Here is a 26783-nt window from a genome sequence, read left to right as displayed (position 1 = left end):
ATGAAGTAATCTGTTTGTCCCCCACCAAATCAACAACTAGAATCTGGCTGTGAAAAAACAGTCATGGGCTGGGGCATTACTTGTTGGATTGTGTCTGCAAACTTTGAAGTTAGAAGAAAATCCGGAGTCCTATGGGTGTCTGTGGTCTGGCGAAGTTATATCATGCCTCCACCACCCTTAAGGAGAAAAGAATTCTTCATGAAAACTCTCATGATAACTCAGGTTGAAGTCTCCCTAGATATCATTACTCTCCTACACTAACACATCCTTTTTGACAAGGCTTCAGCCTTTGTTTTCTAAACATGCCTCTGGAATGCCCTGTCCTGCTGGACTGACTCAGTCAGATTAACCACAGAATCAACTATAAACAATATTTTTATGAAAAGAAGATGCAAATCAGACCATCATGCTCAGTGCGTGACCTGATTGCAAATAGTTGAGTACATATTCCAAATAAGAATTAGCCAAGTACTTGAAGTAGATACATATAAGACCAGAAGCTCTGTCTAAGTTTGACTTTGAAATGTCCTGGCCACATGGTAGAGACACAAAGATTGCCTGCTGAGGCATAGTAAGGCGAATTTAGACCAAAGATGTCTCCTTTTTAGGTCTAACAGTGGCTGGGCCTGCTTGATCATACCACCCTGTCTTCTTTCACTCTTCTGATCTCTGATGTTCTTCACCCAGATATCTTCTTCTGTGCTGGACAGGGCTCAGATGTACCCCTATTCAGCCAAAAGATGATGGTGCGCAAGAGTTTTAATCACATGCCTTCCTGTGATTCCTAGTGTTGTATTTGCCCTTTGTATGCTGTTGAAAGCACATCCCAAGGAAGGTGACTCAATAGTAATATCAAGGCCTCTTCATATGCAGAGTGTTATTTATTCTTCCTATTACGTTCATCCCAGGAAGACATTGTGGACTTCTAAGAGAGGAATTCGTTATGCATTTTCTTGAAGAGACATGGCACAGTGAGGTGGCCATGGCTGCAGAGTGGGAAGCACACAGGTTGCCCGCGTCTCTTGGAAAACCTCAGTCTGATCTCTCCACAAAGCAGGGAAGAGAGAACATCTGCGCACACGCGCATGTGAGAGTGTGTGTGTATGTGTGGAGGGAGGATTGTGGAAAATGCAGTACAGTATTGTTCATACCTAGCATTTATTCAGTCAAAAATACAGCTGATGGGAACATATATGGACTTTACAGCCGAGGCACTAAGTGTATTGCTTTCAATGTGTATTTATTGCTGGCATTTTAAAACAACTCTTGCTGGCATATCAAAATACTTCAAATGAAAGCTGCCATTGAAAGAGGAGTCATTATCGCTTCAATTGGTGCTGCATTCGGATAAACTGAGAGTGATCTAAAAAGGATAGCAATCGCCAGCAATGCTCCACACGCGGGTGACTTCCATTTGCCTGTCCAGTGCTGTGACATTTTCTCTTCCTCTTCAATGTCCTTGAGAAGAGTGTGCTACCATCACAGCCCTCCACTCCAATGGTGAAAGCAACAGTCCTGATGAGCTCTTTTTCTAAGCAAGACCTGGCTATAGCAGCCCCAAAGATAGAAATCCACCCCCACTGAAGGGGGGAAGATGTTTTTAAGCAAGTTACCACCCTGAATTGTGGTGAAAAGGGGCAATTCTAGATGAGAAGCTGGAGATTTAAAAAAAATTACAGAATCATAGAATCATAGAATCATGGCATGGTTTGGGTTGGAAGAGACCTTTAAAGGCCATCTAGTCCCAACCACCCTGCAGTGACCAGGGGCATCTTCAACTGGATCACCTGCTCCGAGCCCCATCCAGCCTGACCTTGAATGTTTCCAGGGATGGGGCATTGACCACCTCACTGGGCAACCAATTATAATTGTGATGTTGATGACTTCTTTTGTGCCACCATCAAGAAGCTGATGACCTTGGTCATTGGCTGGTTCTGACACACAAAATGGAAATAAAAAGTCCCTGTCCCAGATGTAAGTTTAAGGTAAGGAACAAGCAGAGAATTCTGCAAGTGGATGCAGGAAGCACGGGGCAAGGGTGGCACAATCCTATGCAGAGACTTGTAGAGACAAATGGAGGTCTATATATGGGGGAAATGGGAGAAATAAAGAATAATTTAATCAAAGCAGTATTCTTGACATCAACAGCATGCTAGATATTTACAGCAGCCTCCCCTACTTTGATTACATGCTCAAGTTCATTATCAGTAATTGACATGGGACTGATTTTCGACTCTTTGTGCTCCAACTCTTAGTACAGCCATTTCTCTGGTGCTTCTAACGGCTACGTGTACTCTTCTCAAGGCAGAGCAGTGGTAAGCGTACACTGTTTAACTACAGTCACTGAGCCGTGAGATCCCCAAAGAGCTTAGTACTGTGGAGTTTGGGGTTCTTCAACAGTCCAGACCTGTAGAAAGATTTGTATTCAAAAGAAATGTTTCAGAAGCCATATATGGAGATTGGAGTATGTGCTGTTAACATGTTCTCTTGGTCTCTGTTTCCTACATTAACCTGAGCATAAGCCCTTTACATCTCTTCCTTTTGCAGAGATAAATTCTTCTCGCATTGCAGCTTGTGTTCAACTGCCACTGAAACAGCATTCAGGGGTCATCAGCTACAGGGCCTGTAGTAATTGAGCTGCCCACCCATCATTTGATTTTGTACATGTGCTTTATACATCTGTCTATCTGTGCCTCAAGATCAGCTCAGTCCAGAGTTGAATAGGCAAGGCAGTCTAATTCTCACCTTTCTGATCAAAATTTGGGCAAGCAAGATACCTTAACAGAAGAGTCTCTAATAAAGCAGTCTCAGAGTACCCTGGACAATCCAACAGATCCACCAGATCTAACCTGTCGTCTCTTTTGCTTCTCTCTGAGGTAGAAATTTCATGGATATCCATCTTCTTCATGTCTGTACTCCTTTGTGGCCACTGCAACATATTTTTGAAGATCTCACAGATTCTATAGAATACCTCAGGCTGTAGTATTTTTGGTGCTACTAATTTTTGCATCTGTACGCTATGTTATCAATTACAGAAAGCTCTGATTTGAACTGATATATAATTCCCAAGCCTTCTTTCAGTGACAGCATTCACAGCTTTCAGCAATGTCTTGTCTTTTGCCATGGCCTCCAGAAGTTTTCTCCCTACTGTGTTTGAGACGAGAGAAATGCAGATTTGCATGCATTATGCTGTTCTCCACGCTGTCTTCAAGAAGAGACTCCCCAAACTTGCCTGATCTCAGCTCTTGTTTTCATGGTTTGCGCACTACTCAGATTTCATGGATACAGCTGGAAAACGGAAGCTAAACACCTTTCTGCTTGCTGGTAGGTGAATGAGCTTTTTGCTTTGGGAACAATGAACTTGGGGTCCATTTTTTATTTGGATCCATCTTCCCTGCCTGAATGTATTTCTTTAAGATCTTGTGCAGTAAAGACATCCCTCTATGCATTAAGATGCTGTTTCCACAGTATTTCTGAAAATCAACGTCACTGGTCTGCAAAGTGCACATGAGTTTTGTCACACTGTCCTGAGTCACCTACAGAGGGATTTACTGGCCAGGTGGTTCATCTTTGGGTGACACAGCTTGCCAAAACTCAGCTGCTTGCTTTCTTCTCTCTTTGACTTTCAAATCTCCCTGTCCAGGTTGGCAGTCCTGTTTCACTTTGACTCCTTCTGCAGAACATCCCAGAAAGAAGAATTATAATCTTCTTTTATTCCAGGAACCAAAGTCTACAAATATTTCTTATCTGTCAAAGCAGCATTTCTGTAATCGCCTGGCTTTGGCCAGAGTCAGTGTGTATGTCTATTCACTTGCACTTTCTCCCAAATATCTCATGTTTCTGATTTGAAATTAGATTTCTCTTGACATGTCCCATTTCCTGACCCATTTCTACAGCCTTTTCTTGTCTTCCCTCTTTGCTGTCCCCCCTCCAATCTTTCAGGATATTATCTGTGTGTATTGCAATGCCCTCATTTCCTTGAAATAATTCTTGCGCTTTCTTGTCAAAAGTCTTAGGAGCAAGTTAAAACCCAGAGGGAAATTTATACAAGAAACATCTCCCATCAAGGGCATTGAAAATGCAGACTCTCAAAGTCTTCTCAGTTAGGGCAATTTGCAAAGAGCCAAGAGTGGCAGCTAACAGCATAAAAGAAGATACATCTCCAGCCATTGTGTTGAAAACATCTCCCTTGGCAGGCAAAGGAAAATATTTTCTCTGAATATTCCTATTGAGTTCATTGGGATCTAATCTCAGTCCGAGCGACTTGTCCTTCTTTCCTGCTGTTCCCGGGGGCAGGCACATTGCAGTAGCTTCTATTTTTACAAATGATTTCCAGTCTTACTAGATAGCCCAAGCCCTTCCCCGAATTTCTGTCTCATGGACAGAGGAGCATTTCCGGAGGCTGAGGCACTGGGCACTTAGGGTCTCACACCACAGTTTTCTATGCCTTGTTTACAAATGCCATTAAAGACATCTTAATGCTGTTTTATTTTTAATTTTTTCTTTTTCTTTAACCAGATTCCTTCTTTCAGTCACCTTTGTTAGAAGGCAGAACCTCACTGTGATCCACCCACACTGCTGATGAATTTTATTTTTCAGTTTATTAAAGTTTTAGCTTAACTTAACCCCTCTTCAACCCATCACTCCTGCTTCCTGGTCTACACTTGTTCGCAGGATATCACTTTCCTGCTCCTGATACCATCTGGTGTTTCAGATTCTTTAAAGATGTAAAGCTGAAAAGGGATTTAGACTCTGGGAAAAAATTAAAACACTGAAAAAACTTTCCATCCGTCTTGGTTTCTGATTGCAGTTGATTCCTATGGAGGAACTGTTAACCATGAAGCAGGTGATGGAGTGTGGCCGAGGGTGTGGAGAGGGATGTTTGTACTGGTGGTCCACCGTCGGACAGGTGCGTACTGATAAATTGTGAACAGAAATATACCTGGCATGCACGTCATGGGCTTCTCCTTCTCTGAGAAAGTGAAGTGCAAGACCCTGAACTTCTCCTGTTGCCCAGTCCATGACACGTGGTGGGTGATGAGATGGGCAGCAATTCCAAGGTGAAAAGGCACTTTCAGGACCCTTTTGGGCAAGACCCTCAGAATGACATCCAGGCTGCTTCCTGTCATGTCATACCACATTCTCCATAGAACAAGAGTTTTTCACTTCAGATGCTGTTTTAAAATCCACACCTGATGCTGCACAACTGCTTACACAGAAATATGTTCTCCCAGGGGCTGCTGGTACCTGCAGAGAGTCTATGTGTGTCAACTACAAGAAATGGCAGAAGAGTAACATCTTTATCTTTGCAGTCCTCATCAAGAATGAGATCCCAAAGCAGTAGATAAAGAAACGCCCTCTTTAGAGAAGCAGAAAAAGGAACCAGGTGAATTGCAGACCAATCACGTGGAGAAAACTGGCCAGGAAATTAAAGAAGTGACAGGGAATGATTTTACTTTTGTAAATTGCTTGACACATGGTGTGCCCGTAAGAATGGCCTGTGAGTAATCATGATAAAGTGGGTGCTCATGAATACCATGCTCCAAGAAGACTAGAAATGGCACATTTTCAGACTAAGAAGGTCTCCAAGGGACTGTCCTGAGTCTGGTACTGTTCAATATTCTTATAATTAGTCGGATGATGGAATAGAGAATAGATTTATGTAATTTGTGGCTGACAGAAGATGAGGAGGTCACAAGCAATGTGCAGGACAAGACTGGAATTTGAAATTATCTTGATCTGTTAAAGGCAGTGTCTGAAATCAAGAGGATGACGCTGAACAGAAGCAAAAGTAGCACTGGACATTGGGAGTGTTAGAGAACAGGAGGGAGGAGTAAACCTAGGAAATGGGTGGCTTGCATGAGAATGGGGTGGGAGGTGGTCATAGGCTGAACAACAAAAAGCAACAGCGTAAAAACCAGAAAACATGAGGTTTGGGACATGAGTGGTGCATATATGTCACAGGAAGCAATTATCCTGCACTGCTCAGCTCCAGTGAGACTTTAGCTGGAGTTTGGGTCCACTTTCTTGATGGGACAACTTGTGCTAAGGAAGGTGACAAGATCCCAGAGTAATTTCATTAAAATTATGAGTAGCTTTGCAGGGTGAGGGAAGACTGAAAGAACTGGGTTTGTTTAGTTTCAGAAGGCGGCGGTGAAGAAACAAAATCAGAACACTCAGACATGCAAACAAGACAGTTCAGAAGCGGACAGTTATAGATAGCCCTTCAACACCACGGGAAGTAAGAGGAGAAGTAATTTTGAGTAAATGTGCAGCAGGGGAGATTTAGTTAGATATTAAGAAAAATGTTATATGGGAAGTTAAAAAGTGGAACAGATTACGAAGGGTCTGTTTAATCCCCAGCAGTGGAATCATTTACGGAAGCATCTGTCAAAAAGACTCTTGCATCCTCCCTTCTCTGCTGGAGCAGCAGGCTATGTACGTGTGGTCCCTTTCCCGTTCTCTGTCTCTATGACACTGTCTAGTTGCGATTATTGAAGACTTTGTGGCTCGTGCGGACTTGTAAAATGAGAGCAACTGCCTCAAAACCAAAGAAATCACTCTGGAGTCAGAGCCAAATGAAAGGTGAATAAAGTCCGTGTGAAGTCTGGCTCTCCCAGAACAAGGCATCTCCCGCTTCTTGCAGTTAAGCTGGTGTTAATCAGCAGTGACTTCATTGAAGTATTCAAGAGGAAGGTGCAGAAAACCAAAACTGAGAAGAAGGAAATCTGGTGAGACTGCTGCAAAAAAAAGAAGACGTATTTCCTCCTCTGAGGATAATTATGCAGGCTGGTGGGTAGGGAGTCTCTTGGGAAGCAAAGGAAATGGGTTTGGAAGCCCTCCCTTCCCACAGAGAAGAGCTGTAACCACCACACTAACGCATGAAAGAGAAGCTGTTTGAGACTGAATGCAGAGCTGGGCATGTGCTGAGCATGGCAATAGGGAAATTTAGCCATTTGGATCGCCCTGAAAATGAAACATAGAGAAAGCACGTGCATGTGCCTACTGGCTCAGCACAGGGCTCTGCTAGGGATGGTGGACACCCCAGTAATGAGCAAGCTGACCGAGTGCCAGAGAACATCCAGGTCCCAGGAGACATGGTAGGATGTTTTCCCATTTGTATTTAGCTTTCAGATCCATGAGTGCCTCGGGCTTCTTCAACAAGTAGATCTGGCCAATAATCCCAGCTGCCCATCTGTGTAATGAAGAGAGTAGCTCTTCCCAGCTTCACCAGGCTCTACTACAGCTACTGAAGCTCTGTAGATATCCATTGGCTACCACCAAACGCTGACACTCTGTCACCAAAGCAGTAGAAAGGTGGCTGTTTCTTTAAAGAACATTTCAGCATCCGCTGGAGGTCTGTCTCCTTCTTGGCACTCACTGGCAGAGAGCTGAGGCAACTGCTGATCAAGGGCAAGCTGAGCCCACTTCTTCACTCCATATCCTCCTTCAGCTCAACACCAGCTCTATAGGCTTGATGTTAAGGCAGAGCATGTAGCACCCCCTTATCCACTCTTGCCAATAGCAAAAGAAGCGTAATACCTTCAAAGGCAGAGGGAACATGAAGTTCAGCAAGCTCTCTGAGGGAGCCATGCAGCCCACTGCATCAAACAGTCCTAAGAGCATGTCAACATTGTTGGTTCAGCAGGGGCCAGGGCTCATTTTCAGGTTACCATTCTCACTGTAGAGAAGCATGGAGATAATTACATTTTCTTTGTTTGATCTCTGGCACTTTCTAGATCAGGAAAGTCCATGGGTGTTGACTTTGAAGTACTGCCAGGCTAACAATTGTTAGCAAAAATGGACAGTATTTGGATCATGCCTTCAGTGGTTTCAACACACTCTTATCTGCTCCATACATCATTACGCATAACTAAGCACTGAAAAACCTTCCAGCTCTGCCTGGCTTGAAAAACACAAGAGCCTCCAAAATGGGCCAAGACAACTGTGCAGACCTTGAGCATTCGTTGGTAAGGAGAGAGTCTCACCCATTTTTAAAGGGTCGTTTATCAACGAGCTCTCTTCTTAATGTACCTCTTTAAAACTCTTAAATGGCAGTGCATTCAGCACTGGGCTGTTATGATAGAGAACCCAGCCATATGTCAAGAAGGAACTGTGACCCCTTTTTCTGTGATTAAGTTCATTTTTGTTCCATCCACTTCTTTTTTGTACATGATTAACTGGTGAATAAAAAGGCTCTTTTTATTTTTCTTTGCAAGGACTGAAGCAGTTTTAATCATATATAATTCAACACTTGCTATGCGATTTGCATTCCCTGCTTTAAGATGAATTTGGCACTAAACAAGCTCTCAATTATACTCCCCCGCCTCTGTTTTCTCTGGAAGTCACAGAATTCATTCAAACAAAAGCTAAACCCCCCTGAAGTTTTATGAAGATGGATGATGATTAAAATCAAAGAGCAGAGATCCTTCTCCCGACTTTACAAAACCACAGGGTTCTACTATACGTTCTCCAGTGGCACTTTTCCAGGCAACCTTGGGTTCAAAGACAAAACTGTGTACATGTCTGTACCAGCCCAGGTCATTGGATCTATCTATCATCTCTTCTCCTCAGGCTGATATTTTTTTGCTTCTGACACCAGATATTAAATATGAAGGTTGGAGTTAGCAAGCCCAAAGCATAAGTGAGGACAAAGGAGGCAGAAACTGAGATCAGAGAAGGAAGCCAAGCTGGAAAAACTGGAGAAGGTTCTTGCTGGAGAGGAAGAGAAAATGCAGAAGGAAATGAGTACTGATGCAAGATACCCGGAAGTTAGGTATACAACTATAGATATGTATTTACATATATGTATTTACATATATAGAAGTATGTATTTAAATGTAAGTACATAATAGGTAGATAATATATATTTCAGCATCACTGCAGAGAAGTAGTCAACACAAACATGATCATAGAATCATAGAATGCTTTGGGTTGGAAGGGACCTTTAGAGGTCATTTAGCCCCATCCCCCTGCAATGAGCAGGGACATCTTCAAGTGGATCAGGTTGCTCAGAGCCCCGTCCAACCCGGCCTTGAATGTTTCCAGGGACAGGGCCTCCACTTCTTCTCTGGGTAATTTGTTCCAGTATTTCACCACCTTTATCGTAAAAAATTTCTTCCTTATATCTAGTCTAAATCAACCCTCTCTTAGTTTAAAGCCATTGCTCCTTGTCCTATCTCTACAAGCCCTGCTGAAAATATTTTCCCCATCTTTCCTATAGTCCCCCTCCAGGCACTGGCAGCTGCTCTAAGCTCTATCTGCAGCCTTCTCTTCTCCAGGCTGAACAACCCCAACTCCCTCAGCCTGTCCTCCCAGCAGAGGGGTCCCAGCCTCCTCTGGCCCCACTCCAACAGCTCCAGCTCTGTCCTGTGCTGAGGGCTCCAGAGCTGGACACAGGACTCCCGGGGGGTCTCACCAGAGTGGGGCAGAGGGGCAGAATCCCTTCGCTCACCCTGTCCCCACACTGCTGAGGATGCAGCCCAGGGCACGGTTGTCCTTCTGGGCTGCCAGAACGTATTGGTGGCTCATGTCCAGCTTTTCATCCCCCAGCACCCCCAAGCCCTTCTTAGCAGGGCTGGTCTCCATCCCCTCATCCCCCAGCCATCCCTCTGGGTGGCATCCCGTCCTTCTGGTGTGTAAACTGCACCACTCAGCTTGGTGTCGTCTACAAACTTGCTGAGGGTGCACTCAATCTTGCTGTCTAAGTCACTGATGAAAAGGTTAAACAGCACTGGTCCCAATATGGACCCCTGAGGGACACCATGTGTCACCGGCGTCCACTTGGACATCGAGCCATTGACCACTACCCCTACCCTCTGGCTGCAACCTTCCAACCAATTCCTTAGCCACCGAACATTCCACCCATCAAATCCGTATTTCTCCAATTTAGAGAGAAAGATGTTGTGAGGCACTGTGTCGAAGGCTTTACAGAAGGCCAGATAGATCACAAGAGTCTTGATTAAGAGTTCCATAGAGGAACCTAAAAAATGCTTGCACTTACTCTCTGGAAACACTTGCATGCCTTCAGCAACTACAGGAGAGACTTGGGAGCCTCACTTGACTGTGACCACCCCCATAGCCAACGAGGCTGATGGGGGGAGACAGGCAACAAACAAGGGGTGGGAGGTCATGGAAGGGAAGAGACAGGCTGTGCTGGAAGAGCAAAAGGACAAAACCATAAGAACTTATACTGAAAGAAACAAAATTCCTTATTAAAAGGACATTGAGGCTGTAAATGCAAGGATTCATAAGTTGGGACATGCCATGAATAATCCGGAGGGAGCTGAAATCCACCCTTCTCATCCCAAATCAGTGTGATAGTATAGTCTATACCAATACAGTCACATAATAACTCCAGTCTATGCATTAATACAACTTTACACACAGGAGTGTTCCTTATTATGTACATCTACACTGCCCAGAACATCAGGGGCTGACTGCAGGTTAGACCCAGAGGTGCTATTTTAATCATCAAACTCAGGTTAAAAATCTACATTTGAAGCAATACAAGCCTTGCAATTGTACCTGGTGTAATATTTAGAGTGCTGTGCAGAGCAGTAAGAAGGTCCATTGAAAGATCTAAGCAGCTTTGGCAAGTCTTTTCAAATACATCTCATAAAAGAGAGAGTGAAAGGTATTTCATCTGGCTAACTGTTAGTAATAAAAGGCATAAAACCAATGTGGAGGCCACAGAACAGGGAATCACAGTTGAAACAATGTGAGACAGAGAGAGAAAGAGTGAAGAAAAACTGACTATGTGTTGACGTTGTTCCAAAACCAAGATGACATTCTGGCTTCCTCTGCAGATGCGGAGTTGAGGCACTGGGCAGGGAGTACGCAGAAACGGGCAGATAATGAACCATGGGGGCAGTGGGTTAAAAAAATAAGTGAGAAAATATAGAGTAAAAGGCAAATAATTAAATTATTTGTCATAGGAGAGCTTTACGTAGGAAGGCAGGTGGGAATTGTCTGGCATTCATTTAGTCGCTCCCATCTGAGCTAGATGTTTATGTTCCTATATTGTTAGGGGAGCTGATTGCCCACATGTGGGCACGTAGTGCCATGCAAGATGCTCAAGGGTATCTGAGCCATCAGTGGGACTGCAGATGGGACACAGTCCCGTGGGAAGCCTGCACATTTCTGGAGCTGCAACTGAAAGCCAAGCAGAGCATCAGGCAGGGAAACCAACTCAGCTGTAGGTACTTATTTATATGAAATTAGAGGGATACGACCCTTGGAGCTTAATCCTGGTCACAGAGGAACAGGATGTTCACTGGAGGTGCTCTGAAACAAAGAGAGATGACAATGGAAATGTAAGTCCCAGGTGTCAAATGTGGCCAAAGCAGGGATCATTAACTTCATTGATGGGGGAAGTAGCAAGCCGATTAAAGAGAAGACCCCTGGCCTGTGTCAGGAATTAAATAAAGCATGTGGAGCCAGCCCGCTAGAATCAGAGCTCGCTTAACGTGGTATGGGCTTTCGTAATGTAACACAGCAGCAAAGCGCCAGAGGTGTCCATCAGCTATAAACACTGGGTCCCCCGGAAAGCAACACTTCCTAAACAGCATCCTTAAAGTCACGATACCTTCACCTGAGTTAGACCTGCATTTAAGGCAGTTATGTATTCCTTCCATCCTAGAGGTTCCAGGGGATGGAAAGAAATTAAATAATAGTAAGTTATTAAGCAAGGTTTGAGCCGTCATGCTGAACTTTCTCCTGATGACCTCCCTATTCCTATTCTGGAAATCTGTTTTCAGTCTCAGCTGAAATAACCAAAAAATTTTGCTGTAGGAAATGATCTTCCAGACCAAGACAACTTGATCCATACAAAGGTCTAGTAAGTTGCTCGAAGGCTTCTCTTACCCTTGTAAAGCAAGAGTCCACACAGGAACGGGAGCAGAATCCTAGAATTTAATTACTGGCTGCAGTACTCATGCAATTATTTACATCATACTTTCAATGATTATTCATAGGTTTCATACTAGGCCGGGGAGGGGGAAAGGTCACCAGGTTGCAAAGAAGCCTGAAATTCAGAATTGCTTGCTGAGGAGAGCTGGGGGAAGATGATCATGATGGATAATACAAGAGAAGAGCATAAGGGAAATTGAATGTGAAGGTTTACCAGGAACATGTGGACTATTAAAAACTCTGTTACACTTCAGTGAATTTCAGACCCTTAAATCAATGGGACCTTTAAAGGGAAATCACATTTTCTATCATCTAATCAACGTAGGTAGTAGTGTGTTTGGTCTCTCTTCCCTGCTGTGTGTTGACTTCAGTTGGCCAGTTTAAAGAAGTTTAACATTTCATCTGATATTAAGTGTCACGAACTTTGAATAGACCAGAGGCAGCTGAAAAAGCCAGAAGCAATAAAGTTCAGCTTTCTCCATAACTGTCTGTATAAAGTCCAGATAACCATAGCTCTCCTTGAATGGCATTTGTTATTTCAATAACCCTTTTTTTCCCCCACAGGGCACATTGAGGCGACTCTCAGCCCCGTGCTGCTCTGCTGAAGACAACACAAAATTGTGCCAGCATCTGACTGTGGGGACCCCGTTCCTCCACCACATGCTGAAAAGTAATTCAGAGCTTCTTGGGACCTGGCCAGGGACAATACTACCACTCAAGTCCGGTTCCTCTGCTGCCTTTCACCTTATAGAGTCATACTGCTGTTCACAAGTGCTATTGCAGTCAGGGGCCAGCGTTCCTGGCTGTCTGCAGGGATAAACAACAAAGCAAAGGGCTTCACAGGCTGCTTTTCATCTTCAAAGTGTTTTTTCAGCTGTGGAAGAACTCACCGTTCCCAGTGCCCAAGGAAAAATTAAGCTCCTACAGTGCAGACTCCATGGTGCCCTGCTTAATAGCAGAAAGGTCCCGGATGCAGAAGAAGGTTGGGAATCACCAAAAGAGGTAGTGACTGCAGTTCCCTTGGGGAAAGGAGATTGCTACACCCATTTAAAACTATAGAAATCATGAGGGAGAGATGACAGCCAAGAGGGAATGGGCACGAGCCTGTCTCCAGACCAGACCCACCCATGAAGAGCCTGTACAATCTCAGAGGAGGGTCCTGCTGGAAATGCAGAAGATGGGCACATTTAGGATGTTGGTGTAAGTGCAAGATCCCTTGCCTGTGTGGTCTTATATCGAGTTGTCAGCAGCTGCTATGGAGCAAACAAGGTCAAGGAGAGGCAGAAAATTAGGGTAGGCATTAGGATTGTAGGAATGAAGGGTCTCTGTTGAATGAACAGAGGGTGGATGCGGTCATGGGCCAGAAACACAGAGAATATACATAGTCTGGAAGTGGGTCAGTGTAAGGTTATTGGGAGCAAAAAGCACCGGTGGGTGGAAGAGGGGAAGGTCTGAACGCTTGGCTGTTCCTCTATCAAGACCTGCGTTACAGTCAGCATGAGCGAGCTTCGCCGTTCTGCTGTGGTCAGCAAGTAGTTGATTAAATCTCTCAGCGCTGCCTGCGTGAGCGAGGCAGGGGCCCTTCAGAAAGCAGGACTGTATGATTCACAAGTTCAGAGGCCAGGAGGTCAGAGCTGACCTTTTCCCTTACACAGGCCAGAGGATTGCATCTACTTACAGTGGTAATGGCTCCTATAATTTCTCTTTGGCTCAAGTGTATTTTCCAGAGAAGAGCCCCCGTTGACTAGAAGACCTCCAGAGACAAAGAAATCTGTTATCATCCTGGGTAATTTGTTCCAATGGTTAATCACCCTTCTTGCCAAAACATGCTTCTTTTGGCTGCTTGGGTTGTATCTGGCCCAACTTCTTCCCCCACCTCTTGGTACTGCTTTCCCTGTGCGGTTTAAATCTTTTTTCCCCCTCCTCTTGAAAACACTTGGATAACAGAATCACTGCACCACTCATCTCCCTTCTGCAACAGCTTCATTGCTTAAAATCTTTGTCCCTGGAGGGTGTTTGGAGAAATACAGACTATTTCTGCAGCTCTTTACTGACCCAATAGTTCAAAATATACCCTCCCAGGCATGGGGAGGGGGCCAATCCCCACTTTTTTGGCATCCATGCCAGCTGTGCTCGTCTGCTCTAATATCGAGCTTTCATTTCTGTGTCCATGAAAGGTCTGAGTCCTACATACAACATCTTCTCAGCAAATCGCCAGGACTGCCTATCCACCGTGGCCCCCAGATCCTCTCTCTGCCAGAATATCATTATTCTGCGACAAGGGATTGCGTTTTTCCTCCCATTCTGGAAAAGCAGACCCAGCATTCAGCTAAAGAGAAAGCTCTTCGAAGCTGCCTTGCTTATGGACCAGTGACAAGGATTTGTGTCTTCAGTTACTCAACACCTCCACACTACAGAATGTTATCTTGTCCAAGAACAGTATCAATATTTTTAATCATGCAATTAAAGACCATATCAGAATGGATATGCACCAGGGGAAAGGAATTAAATTGCACAGCCAGCCTTGAATTTGTCATCGCCTGTCTTTTCACTGCTTGGCTTTTCTAGCTTAACCATTCTTCCTCTCCTCCCCCACAAGATATCAGCAGCTGTAATGTACCTGTGCTGACCTCCCACTGTCCTCAGTGCCTCCAAAATAAACACTTCACAGCTTTGCAAATTACCCTAGAGAGGGGCACAGGCATGTCATCTTCAGGCATTGCTGAACCCCCTCCCTCCCCAAATCCTCTACGATTAAAGAGCACACATGGGAGCAGTAGTGAGCACCATGTTGTATGGTTTGTGTCTCACGAGAGGACATGTAGCCTGTTTGAGAGAGGTGGCATGTATGCCTGGTGGGATGGTGTGGTCTGCAGCAACATGAGCCTCAGATGAGGACTTCTGATCTAGTTCCTAACAATGACACTGGAAGTCCCTCAACATTTCCACGCCTTAATTTCCCCAGCTGAGAGGTGGGTTTGGATGTTGGGTTCTGCACTCAGAGCTTTGAGAACCCAGGTTTACTGCAAGGTAAGTGATAGCCATAGGGTGTTTGTTTCTCATGGTTTTGGAGTGAGCCTGGAGCACTCTAGAACTAGGTCCAGGCGCAGCACAGAGGTGTCTGTGCATGGCTGGTTTACCCAGCCAAGGTGACTTGGTCATATGGCCTGACTGTGCCCAGGAGCAGATCCCAAAGGGCAGTGTCACTGATGGCACTCCGTGCTCACTGCGGCACAGTCTCCAGTGTTGAAGAACAAGTCAGTTTGGAAATGTCTGATTAAATGATGATGAAGTTCCTAAATCCTTGAGAGGTTTTTGATGATTTCAGTCTGATTTTGACTCTTTTCTGGAGATGGATTCACTTTCTTTCAAGGAACCCCTGTGTCACCAGCGGCCACAGCCATCCCCCTGAAGTGCTCAGTTTCTTGCAGCTCTTGTGGGGAACTTTTCAGGGACAGACAATGGCAACAGATCTGAGGTGGGCTGAGCTTCTCTCTGACCTGTGAAGCTCATCTGGGTTCAGCAAGCATTGTGCCCTCAAGACTCTTACATCTCCTACAAGTCTAGGCTGATGATGTTGAACTAGGCAATCCTCTTGCTAGTGATGCTGGTTGCAGTCTTAGTTGTCTGCTGGCTCTAAGTCATGAACCAGTCACCACTGGTCTCCATCCACCCCTGCTTCAGACAGTCCCTCTTTAGGTTGGTTTTCTGAACTGGGAATTTTGTACTACACTTGTGCTGCATATTCCCACCTCATTGCAATGCCATTCTCTACAGAGAAATCCCCAATTTTGTGAAATCAGAAGATGGCACAATCGAGTGAAAACACGGCTGACTCAGACAACTGTACTGAAGCGAAAGCCTGGGGGAAAGCCACCATAATTTTCCTTTGCTTTGACTGAGTAGCCACAGTGACGAGAGACTGAATAGATGACAAAATAAAACAGATCATGAATCTAGAACATGCAGCTGGAATTTCCCCAGCGGACTCACAATGTGAAACATCCAAAAAAAGGCCTGTGAAATATGGATTAATGTAAGAACAAGGTTTTAATCACAGTTAAACAACTTTAAAGCCACAGTAATTCCTCAGAGATGCTTCTAGTCCACAATGAACAGACCTTGGTCTTATTTTTGGTGGTGTTGATTTTGCAGTGAAGTCAGTGGTGTATAAAAAGTATGAGATCAAAGGTAAGTTTCATGGGCTGGATGATTTGCTGGTGTGCCTGGCCATCTCTGCTTCCTCTTCTGGAGGTACAAATACCTATGCTGGGTCGGGGCTCTGTCCCTGCCAATGGTCAGCAAGGCTGTTGTAGAATCTCTGCTGTGAATACTCAGTGATGTTCCCTTTTTTGGTACATATCAGGAATAAAAGATATGAAAATGAAGATCAGGAGACTGGGTTTTCATTTGCTACTTTCTTATGTAGGACTGTATCAAACAGAGTACCATGGACTGACCTCCTGCTGAGCACTGCAGGTATTTGGCTGCTCTGAGTGCAGAGTGAAGCCCTCCAAGTCACGTTCAGCAGCAGAAAAACCATGTGAAGGGTATGTCTGTCACATCCCTTGCCTTGTGGGCACAATTCCCAGAACCAGTACACATGACAGTTACGTGGGATTCGCAGGCTGCAGCCTGACGCTTCCCAGGTGTCACCACAGTAAGGCCACTGGGCTGCATGTGAGATCATACATCTTGACTTGGGAGTGGAGGAAGCAGCAGCTTGGGCTTAATCTGCCCTGCTTGTCTTTGGATGATAATGTAGGGACATCTCATGTCCATTTTGCCTCCTCCTGGAGTCCTAAAAACACACAGGTGTGCACACAAACCAGAAGTGTCTTTGTACCATGGTTGCCCACACCCATGACTAGTCCTGGCAGCCATCACTCAAGGTAGCCCCAGTGAAGACAGACTCCTGCATCTCTACAGTGCTAACTAACTCATACTTCATCAAGAGAAGAGGAAAAGTCACAGAAATTAGGGTCTTGACCTGCTTGGTCCCTGAGTCCTTCCAGGCTATGCCTCCAGGTTTCCTTCCTATGGAGACCAAAGCATAGATCAAAGTAGAGCCTGGTGTGTACTGAACCCTTGACACAGTTTTGGTCCAGGGCCAAGGCACACCAATGGGCACAGGAATGAGAGATTTCTCCTGGTCTTGTAGTCTGGGAGACACGCTCCTAAAATTGTAAAACACTTCTGGAAATGAGGTTCCCACATTGCATAAGTGCTTCTGAATATGAAGAACATTATGTGAAAAACACAATGGTGCTCGGGTCCAGAAGAACAATAGATCAAGCAGGAAATCAATGTCACTTTTACTAAATTAAGGAAAATACTGTATTGATATTGCATGTGCATGACTGGGTAAAAGCACTGTCTCATAGCTACCCATGGAGAGGAAAAGAGACCGCACGACAGCAGGAGAAAGCTTGTTGCTAGTGCCATAGAGAGAGCAAGGAATTTGGGGAATTTAGTCCCAAAATTAGCTGCAGAGTCACTCAGTAAAGCAGAATTGGTTAGAAACCTCATTTAGACCAAAAAGGAGGGATTTACCTCAAATTATCTAGCCAGCCCATCCCTCCCCCAAATGAAACAACCTCTTCCCTACAATTTACTTTGGGCAAGTCCTATTTTCAGGGGAAATGTTGTCCCAAATGGCAATTTAAAAAAAAATATCTGCCAACATTAGTAACAACTTCATCTGCCTGCATATTGACAGCAGCTCTGACCACTAAATTCATTCCTAAGCATGGATGTAAAAGTAAAATTGGTGCAAAAATAACCTCTTGAAGCAGTGCTGTGGGACTGAGCATTTCTTTTTACCTACCCAAAGCTCTGGCCTTACACAGAGCAAGTAGAGATGCATGGGGAAACAGAAGATGGTAGATATTTTTGCCTTTAAATCAAAAACCTGAATGTTCCCAAACAAAGACAAATGTGGCCATGGTAGGTCCTGAAACCTGGCTCATTTCTGCTCTGAGTTTTTCAGCTGGAGTTCGTCTCCCAGCATGTGCTACAGATGCAGCTAAGAGTCCAAATCACCTCCTTTTCGGCCAAAAAAACGTATTCTTTTTTGCCAAAAATTCAGAGGGACAGTCTTTCTTGCCTCTGGTTTTGTCAATATTTCCCACAGAGCGGAAACAAACTCCAAAGGTTTTGCAGCCTGCTCTGCTCGGTTAGAATAACTGCCTGCTTGGCGGGGTTTGTCTTAAGGCTGAGGCTGCCCTGTGGCTGATGTCTGGACTACCCCACAGCAAGCTCTTCTCTCGTTTTTGAAGTGAGTTGTAAGCTGCCCGGGTGGTGAAGGGTCTGGAGAAAAAGTCTTACAAGGAGCGGCTGAGGGAACTGGGGCTGTGTAGTCTGGAGAAGAGGAGGGTGAAGGGGGACCTTATTGCTCTCTACAACTACCTGAAAGGAGGCTGTAGTGAGGCGGGTGTTGGTCTCTTCTCCCAGGCAACTAGCAATAGGACAAGAGATAATGGCCTCGAGTTGTGTCAGGGGAGGTTTAGATTAGATATTAGGAAAAATTTCTTTACTGAAAGAGTGGTCAAGCATTGGAATAGGCTGTCCAGGGAGGTGGTTGAGCCAGCATCCCTGGAGGTGTTCAAAAAATGTGTAGATGTGGCACTTCAGGATATGGTTGAGTAGGCATGGTGGTGTTGGGTGGAAGGTTGGACTTGATGATCTTAGAGGTCTTTTCCAACCTATGATTCTATGATTCTGTGATTTGGTTATCAAATCCCTGGTATCTTTAAAGAATATTTCTTTCAATATTTTCTTCAGCAGGCAAAGTTGGGTTTGTGGTCACCAAGATCCAGGTGGGGAGGCTTTTGGTCTTGCAAGGACAAGACAAGGATGAAAAATTTAATGGAGTGTGGACAGTTTTGAAACCTTTTACCTGGGCTTCTCTGAGACCTGAGTCAAAAATAACAGTTTTGACTTGCAATTGCACTCATCCCTGAGAGATGTGCGTCTAACTTTCATTTCAAACACTTCCATCACATCTCCAGCTCCGGTGTTTCTCTTTCTCAGTGCTCAGAAAGTGTTTCCTAACTCCTAATCTTGCCTCATGTGAAGATGATGACTTCCTATTCTTTATAAAAGGATGCAAGGGATGGATTATCTCCTCTGCTGCTCCAGGCTGTACCCTCCTGCACCTCTCCTCCAGCCTAAATGAACCCCACTTCACCAATAGTTCCACTCAGCCTTTGACGAGTCTGGGGCCAAATGCTATACAGGGATATCTGAGCATATTGACAACATGCATTTCTTCTGGCAGACCCAGGTATTTGCAATTATTACCCCATTTCACTGGTGCCACCAAGACCCATTTCCAATCAAAAATCAGCACCAGATGAAGGAAAACCTAGGAGCTATAACTTTGATTTTTGGTGGATCTATCCAGTAGAAGAACAACAAAGCTGATGCAAGGCAGGGTTTAGCATGGCATCAGGACAGCTATTACAGCTTCTCACTTTTCAGCATTATTTCAGCTAGCCCAGGGCAGATCTAGGGAAGCATCCATATCTAGGCAAACCATCCTGCAGTCACTAGCAGACAGTTGCTTGCCTTCAAAGGAAAATCTCGCTGGTTCTCCTCTGCTCCCCAGGTGACCTGCGAAAAACCAGGTGCAGAGAGAGTACCTTATGTAGAGAATTTGGTAAGGCAGAGCTTGCTGAAAGCAACTTTGTTCTCCCTTCCCCCCTTGGTCATGTACACTTAGTAAATGTGCTTTTAATCTCATTAATGTTGTTTGAAAGAAGCAGTAGTGGATGAATCATCTGATGCAAATGGAATAGTTTAGGGAATACATGCATTTTCATTAGCCTAACTTCTCCTCCAGCACTATGTATTAGCATGGAATTAACCCATTAATTCTATTGATTTCTATTAATATTGTGCGTTCCATCAGTGCTCAAATCCCAATGGACTCCCAAGCCCTTCCCAACCACCTATAGGAACTGGCTTGTTTAATCAACATTGCACAACTAATCAAGGCAATCGTTTGGGTCATGAAGTGAAGAAGAAAATTGTTTCTAATTGAGAGTATGGGAGGGATTTGGGGAGGCAGGATGTAATTAATACCACTGGAAGAGGGCCAGGATGCCAGCAATCACACTCTGCTCATCTTGCCAAAAGTGCCATGGGAGTTGTTGTAAGCACAACCGATGGAGGCAAGAGCAGATCATTTCACCCATTCTCCTGTCCCAAAATCCAGCCAGCACCACACTGGTGGGAAATTTGTAACCTAAAATCCACTGGGATCTTCTCAAACATCTCCTGCCTATCTGTCGCAGGCTTTCATCAGCCTCTATCGTAGCAGTATCTTATTACCTTGGTTTACTCCCCATATTTATCTTCACAACACCCTCTTTGCCCTGTGCAGACCCTCTGTGCCATTTCTGGCCACACTCTTCCCATCCCGGTGCCGTTGATGGACACAGTCTAGGGTGGAATCAGCAAAGGTAGTGGTCTCTCCCACACAGCGGTGAGAGGAGGTGGTCAAAGTGCCAAGTCCCCATGTAGGACAAGGAAAACTTCCCATATCTCTGCAACTCCAAACACCTCCCTGAGAGTTTCCAGGAGCTACACAGAGGGATGGCATCACTCAGAGGAGTGCAGGAATCAAGAGATGGGGAGAATCTCCAGAGACTGTCAAAGTCAAAGCAGGGTCACAAAGATGGTCTTTCATGTTTCTCGCTCAAAGCCGCGGGGCTTTTCTTGCTGCTCAGGTAGCAGGATGGCTCTGCCCCTTTCAGCCTTTTGCTTGGAGGAGAGTGTAAATGAGGTCTTTGATGTAAAAACCCAAATGAAAGCAAACACGACAAAGTTGCTCTTTAAACTTCGCTTATTCACCAACATCTAGTTCTGGCAGTCTCCTCCTTGGGCAATCAGTGCAACAAACTCGCCCTCCCGTTGACTATGCACACTGAGACCATATCCGTGACATTTTCTACAGCACTCTTCTACCAACATTTTGTCTCAAATTGCCTTTGCAAAAAAGGCTCTTTTTATTCCCCTCATCATAAGCCCTGCCTCATTTTCAGCAGCGAGCTGAATCTCATCTCTTGCATCCTGGCCTAATTATTAAACAACCCTGTCAAAGTATTCAGTCGTTTGCTGATATTTTACTCACAATTAGAAGTACGAATGTGCTCCATTAGGCTTCTAATATCCTTTATGTTCAGCCTGACATTTGGGGAGCTGTTTTATTACAGCTGGCACTCTGGGAAATCGGGCTGCCGTAGTTAGCATCAGTAATGGTGTTATTGACCCTAATTTTATGAATGCAGGAGGATGTCTGGATGTCACACACGCAGGTACCCAGAGGGTTCTCGCTGTCTCACACCAGCGTCTGCTTTGGGAGTCCACATCCCTACCTTTCTGTGAAAGTGTGTGTGGGGGTTTCTCACTCCTCTAAAGCTCAGAGACACTTTTCTGATCAAGTGTTTCACAACTACTTAACAAAAAAAGAGCCCATCTAGATAGTGAGGATTAAGGTTCAGTTTCTCATTAAAAAAACTGCTGTCATGTTGATAAGCATCAAACACAACTGGGAATGCTCAGGGTTGTTCCCACTTCTGAAGAAGACGGGGGGGCACAGTCCTGGGCAAGTTCCTTTGCTTCGCTGTTATTTTACTCTGGGTCAAACAGTGGTGGCATTGTGATTTTTTGTAGCACAGGAGGCTGTATATTCCCACTCCATGTCACCACTTCTCTCTAAAGCATAGGGGGAGCTGATCCCTGTCATGAAGGTCTTCAAGACCAAGGCAGAAAGCCCTCATCCTAACTGAAAGGATAATTTGAAGGCTGAGATCAGGACATGGGTAGTCTGAGTCACAGTTCACAGTCACAAACCACTCATACCTAATTCTCACCATAGAGATTTGGCTGGCTTTACACTTGTTTTTCTGGCAACTCATTAAATGGATCTCAGTCAACAGCAGGTGACTGCGGAACTTTCCTGGTGCCCATAATGCAGCAATCCCAGAGCAATACCAACCAGAATAAAGCTGGGGAAAGAAGCATCAGTGAGCTACCGTACCAACATCTGACTGCTAAGCATGAACAAAAAAGTCCTTCATGCCCACCTACCCAGACTAACACTTGGGTCCTTCTCTCTGACCACCAACAGGCAGCTGGAGTAGCTTTTTGAAGAGGTTCTGGATGAGGCTACATGGACATAACCCAAACCACCACGTTTCTGAGATTGCATCTGGGGTGAGTTTCAAAATGAGAGCCTGAACTTACCCCAGCTGGGTCTTTAAGCAGTGACTGCAAGAGCAGGCTCAGTGGCAAATGCAGCTGGAATCTGCAAAAAGCATGTCTGAATCATGCTGTTGCCCTCTCTTCCTTAGCAGCCTTGATGCACAAGCTCTCACAATTTCATGCAACAAGGAAATCCTCCCCTTTTCTCCTCTCTCTTTTCCTAGCACCACATGGGCACCTCAGGACAAAAAACATGCATTATGGAACACGAGAAAACACCCATTTCTCATCAAGCTGAGGCTATTGCTGAAATTTTGCCCATTTTATTGCTAAACAGAAGTGGAATTCTTTACATCAAGAGTAGACTCTAAAGCCTTTTTAAAATAATAAAAAGGAGGAGCCATTTATCCATGACTGTGGGTTTTTTTAATGCAAAGAGACACGGCAGGCATGGAAATGACAGAGTGAGGTGGCTTCCCCGGGGGACACAACAAGTCACTGGCAGGGAAAGGACAGCCCAAACTCCCCTGAGCCCCAGACCAGTCCTGTGGCTTTCACACACTCCTGATCTGAGAAATTCAGCTGAGCCCCAGGGCTTGGATCCATCCTTGTTGTGCATTCAGATAAATACCTGTTGTGGGGGAGTACGGAAGACAGAGACTGATTCTTCCCAGTGGTGCCCAGTGACAGGCCTGGAGGCAATGAGCAGAGACCAAAACACAAGGACTTCCACTAAACAGAGGAAAAACATTTTCTTACTGTGAAGGTGAGTGAGGATTGGCACAGGTTGCCCACAGAGGTTGTGGAGTCTCCATCCCTGTAGATATTCAAAACCCAGCTGGACACAGTCCTGGGCAGCTGGCTGTAGGTGACCCTGCCTGAGAATGGGGGTTGGACTAGATGATCTCCAGAGGTCCCTTCCAGCCTCTATGATTTTGTTCAATGCCGTAGCGTTAGCTGTAATTGTAATGCAGAATTTCTCAGAATGGGCTGGAAAATGCAGGCTCTGAGCAGAGGTTGAAAGGCTGGATCATGAAAGAGCTACACAGGTTCTCTTGTGACTCCAGGATATTTGGCATCTTGATTGTGGCTGCCTGCAACCACTCCTGGCACAACAGTGGTCTGCCTGTCAGAGGTGCCAAACGTTGTCTGTGTTCCTCCTGAATCATAGAATCAGAGAATGGTTTGGGTTGGAAGGGACCTTAAAGATCGTCTCGTTCCAACACCCCTATCATGCGCAGAGGCACCTTCCACCAGACCAGGTTGCGTAAAACCCCATCCAACCTGGCCTTGAACACTGCCAGGGAGGGGGCATCCACAGCTTTTCTGGGCAACCTGGGCCAGTGTTTCACCGCCCTCATGGTGAAGAATTTCTTCCTAATATCTAATCTAAATCTCCCCTCTTTCAGTTCAAAGCCATCACCCCTTGTCCCATCACTCCCTGCCCTTGTCCCAGCCCCTCTCCAGCCCTCTTGCAGCCCCTCCAGGCACTGGCAGCTGCTCTAAGGTCTCCCGGCAGCCTTCTCCTCCCCAGGCTGAGCAGCCCCAGCTCTCCCAGCCTTTCCTCCCAGCAGAGGGGTTCCAGCCCTCGCATCATTGCTGGGGCCTCCTCTGGCCCCGCTCCCACAGCTCCAGCTCTGTCCTGTGCTGAGGGCTCCAGAGATGGACGCAGGACTCCATGTCAAGGCATCGAAGCGGGGAGGTCAGCACCTCTCCAAATCAAGCTGCTTATTTGGTGTCCGGGGATTCAATCTGTCTAGAAAATTTGGGCTTGCACTGCGCTATGTATTTCCAGCCCTCCTCTCAAACTGGCGAAGTGGCCAAACGTCCTTGAGCATTTCAGCCGCCTGGAAGGTTCTTCCAACCACCACCAGCCGCAGGGACCAGGAGAGGGAAATCCCATTGTCACAAGCAAGAAGGAACATCTTTTACCAGTTTGGGGTTGGAGCATGGAGCTCAGCATCACAGAGCAGCTGTCTCAATTCCCATTGTAACCAGTGGAGAGACTGGGCAGGATCCACATGCCCGTACAGAGGTGCTCCGTGCCCTCTGGATGCCTTGGGATGCCATAAAGGATGCAGAGGCTGTATCGTTAGGAGCTCCCGCCTCTCCCCAATAATGAAGCTTTCAGAACAAATCATCATCCAAAAAACCACACAAGTAGTTCTCTTTCTTTCCAGCTGGGTCTGCCTCTGGCTGACCACACAGATCCAGCCCTGCACTGCCCCGTGCTGATACCGAGCAAAGTTTAAATGTCTCTCCTGCTCGCCATAGCCTCCCCCCTACACACACACCCCCCCCCCTTCTGCAACAACAAGGCTCCAGCTTCTGCCTCTGAAAATTAAATCTTATCTCCTCCAACCACTCCAGCTCTGCACACCTAGGATCCCATCTCTCCCTCTCATCTGACTTTAATAACACCACCGTTCCCCCTCAGAAGGAGGAGGATGGAGCCCAGATTAAAAGGAACTGTTTAGCTGGCAGCAATATTACCTTCCTTTGCCCTTTGATTTTTGATTTTTTGTTGTTGTTTCTCTTGCATTTTTTATTGAGCACCCAGGCTGAATGGCTGAATAAAATCAAACTTCCCAGCTGAGACCGCAGATGCTCAGCTGTGCATACCTTAGGCAAAAACGTGTGCAATTTCCATTTTGGCCAATTATTATGCAGGGGAATCTTTTATCCTGGTGGGAAGGTGGATAGGGGGAAGAAAAGCCTTTATCTTTATAAGGAATGCTGGCCATTTCAAACTGTTGAGCTAGAACTTCAGCAGACATGAATCAGCAGAGAATCCTCATAAATACAGGTACGAAGAGCTAAGATTTTAGCTGGGAATTCGGGCGTTTGGGTGTGGATACACCTATGTTTATTTATATATCACTGCAGTTCTCTGTAGTGGGTGTATTTGGAGTTTGTACTTTTTGATTTGTGGTTTTTTTTTCTTTTCCCCTGGACACTGGAAATCAGCTTGTTTGTTTGGGATCCCATTTCCATGAGTTAAATTAATCCCAGGACAGCAAGCACTCCTTCCTTCCACCCTTGCCAAGTGTGCATAGGTCCTGCACTGCTGCTCTTTGCACAAGCACAAACTCCAGACTCACAAAGCTAAGCTTTATTTTTCTTGTTTGTACTCGTTTAGACTTTCCAGACCACCTCGCCTTTCCTGCTTTCGCTCGCATCCTTCCTCATTCTGTTATCTCACAACTGGGTCTCAGCCTTGGGGCCTGTTTGAGGTCCATGGTGTCAGCACGAGGTAGTTTATTCAGTCATTGAAGGAAAAACACTTGTCATCAAACACAAACCACTACATGAGGCAGCTTTGCAAAGTTGGGGTCTTGCGAAGTTGCTCCTGTTTCTCCTGTTCAAGTCAGCAGATGCAAATGATGTTTGGGTCCTGAGAAAATCAGTTATTTGGGGGTAGAAGCTGGTGCTCATGATCTCTTGCAAGACCTAGGATCGCTTTGAACAACGTAAAAAAAACAAGGAGTAACTTGTCATGATGCACTTGCTCCCTGTTGGATATCAAAGGCTTCAGGGGTAAGTTGACAAAGCTTTTTTCGGAACAAAATAGTAATTGTCCCCTATGTGGGACCAAAATTAGACCAGTGCTAACAAAAAAATTCTATGGAAGTTTATAAAAGCCCCTTTAAATCCACCCCAATCTCAACCATTCAAGCCCCATCGCATCCCTCCCTGCACACACGTGCTGGGAAAAGTCCTTCCCAGTGCTGCCATGAAGTCCTGTGGCATCTCTCCACCCTGAGCATGTTGGAAAAGCTGGACTCCTCCACTTTTTCACCTCGATCCTTGAGTCAACCTGAGACAGCCCAGTAAGGACCAGTCCACCCACCTCAGTGGGGACAGAGCAGCTGGGCTGGGGTGGGAGGGGGACGGCACAGGGCTGGCAGACTCAAGAGAGGAGTTATTAGCTTTCCCCTGGAGAAATGCTCATTCTTAACTTTGATCAGAGACACTAAGAAGTATTTTGACTCCAGGCGTACAAATGAGCTCTTTAAAACCTGCCCCTCCATCCCTCCTGCCCCCAGTTATTGTCTCTGGGCTCCATGCTGCGAGAGGCTGCCATCGAATTCAGGCAGCAGTGCTTTTTCTCCCTCCTCACTTAGCAAAGATATCACATCACTTCTTACCCAGGAGGGAGGCTTAGATCTTCCTTCTTCCCTCACCTGCCTGATTAGCATCAGAAAGCACCCTGGGCCTGAATACCCCAAAGAACGTAATCCCAGCAAACCATGTCTTCTTCTAACATGCTGACTCCCTCCCCCTGTTTGCATTTTTTCTTCTCCCCTCCTCCTCCCTCGTCTCAAAACATTTTCTCTTCCTGCTGGCTTCGTTTCTCCATCTGTTGTCCATCCGTTTTCGCTCCCTGCCAGGCTGGGAAGATGCTGTAGGGTTGCGCCACAAGACCGGGATCGTGCTCAAACAGAGCCTATCCTGCCAGCATCACCAAGCCGCTCTTCCCCCAGCATCTGCTCTGGGGAGCATGGGTGGATTGCTGCTTGCAATTAATTTCTTGTAAAGTCAGGGTGGTGGACGCAGAGGAACTATGAGTCCAGGGAGGCTGAAGCTGTCCGTTCAACGGTTTGGGGTTCGCTGTTCCAGCTCCACCATCACCAAATTGCAGGCTTAGCTCTGTCCATCCTTGG

General features: G+C 45.7%; 1 protein-coding gene across 1 annotated transcript in view; it reads right to left on the bottom strand.

Moving 5' to 3' along the window:
* Positions 1 to 26783, bottom strand: part of GFRA4 (GDNF family receptor alpha 4) — a 76910-nt gene that overhangs the window by 25324 nt on the left and 24803 nt on the right. The window lies entirely within an intron of this gene.

This window comes from Opisthocomus hoazin, chromosome 5, assembly GCF_030867145.1.
Source record: "Opisthocomus hoazin isolate bOpiHoa1 chromosome 5, bOpiHoa1.hap1, whole genome shotgun sequence".
Taxonomy (NCBI): Eukaryota; Metazoa; Chordata; class Aves; order Opisthocomiformes; family Opisthocomidae; genus Opisthocomus; species Opisthocomus hoazin.
The sequence above is the reverse complement of the archived record's forward strand: the minus strand, read 5'-3'. Positions and strand labels throughout refer to the sequence as shown.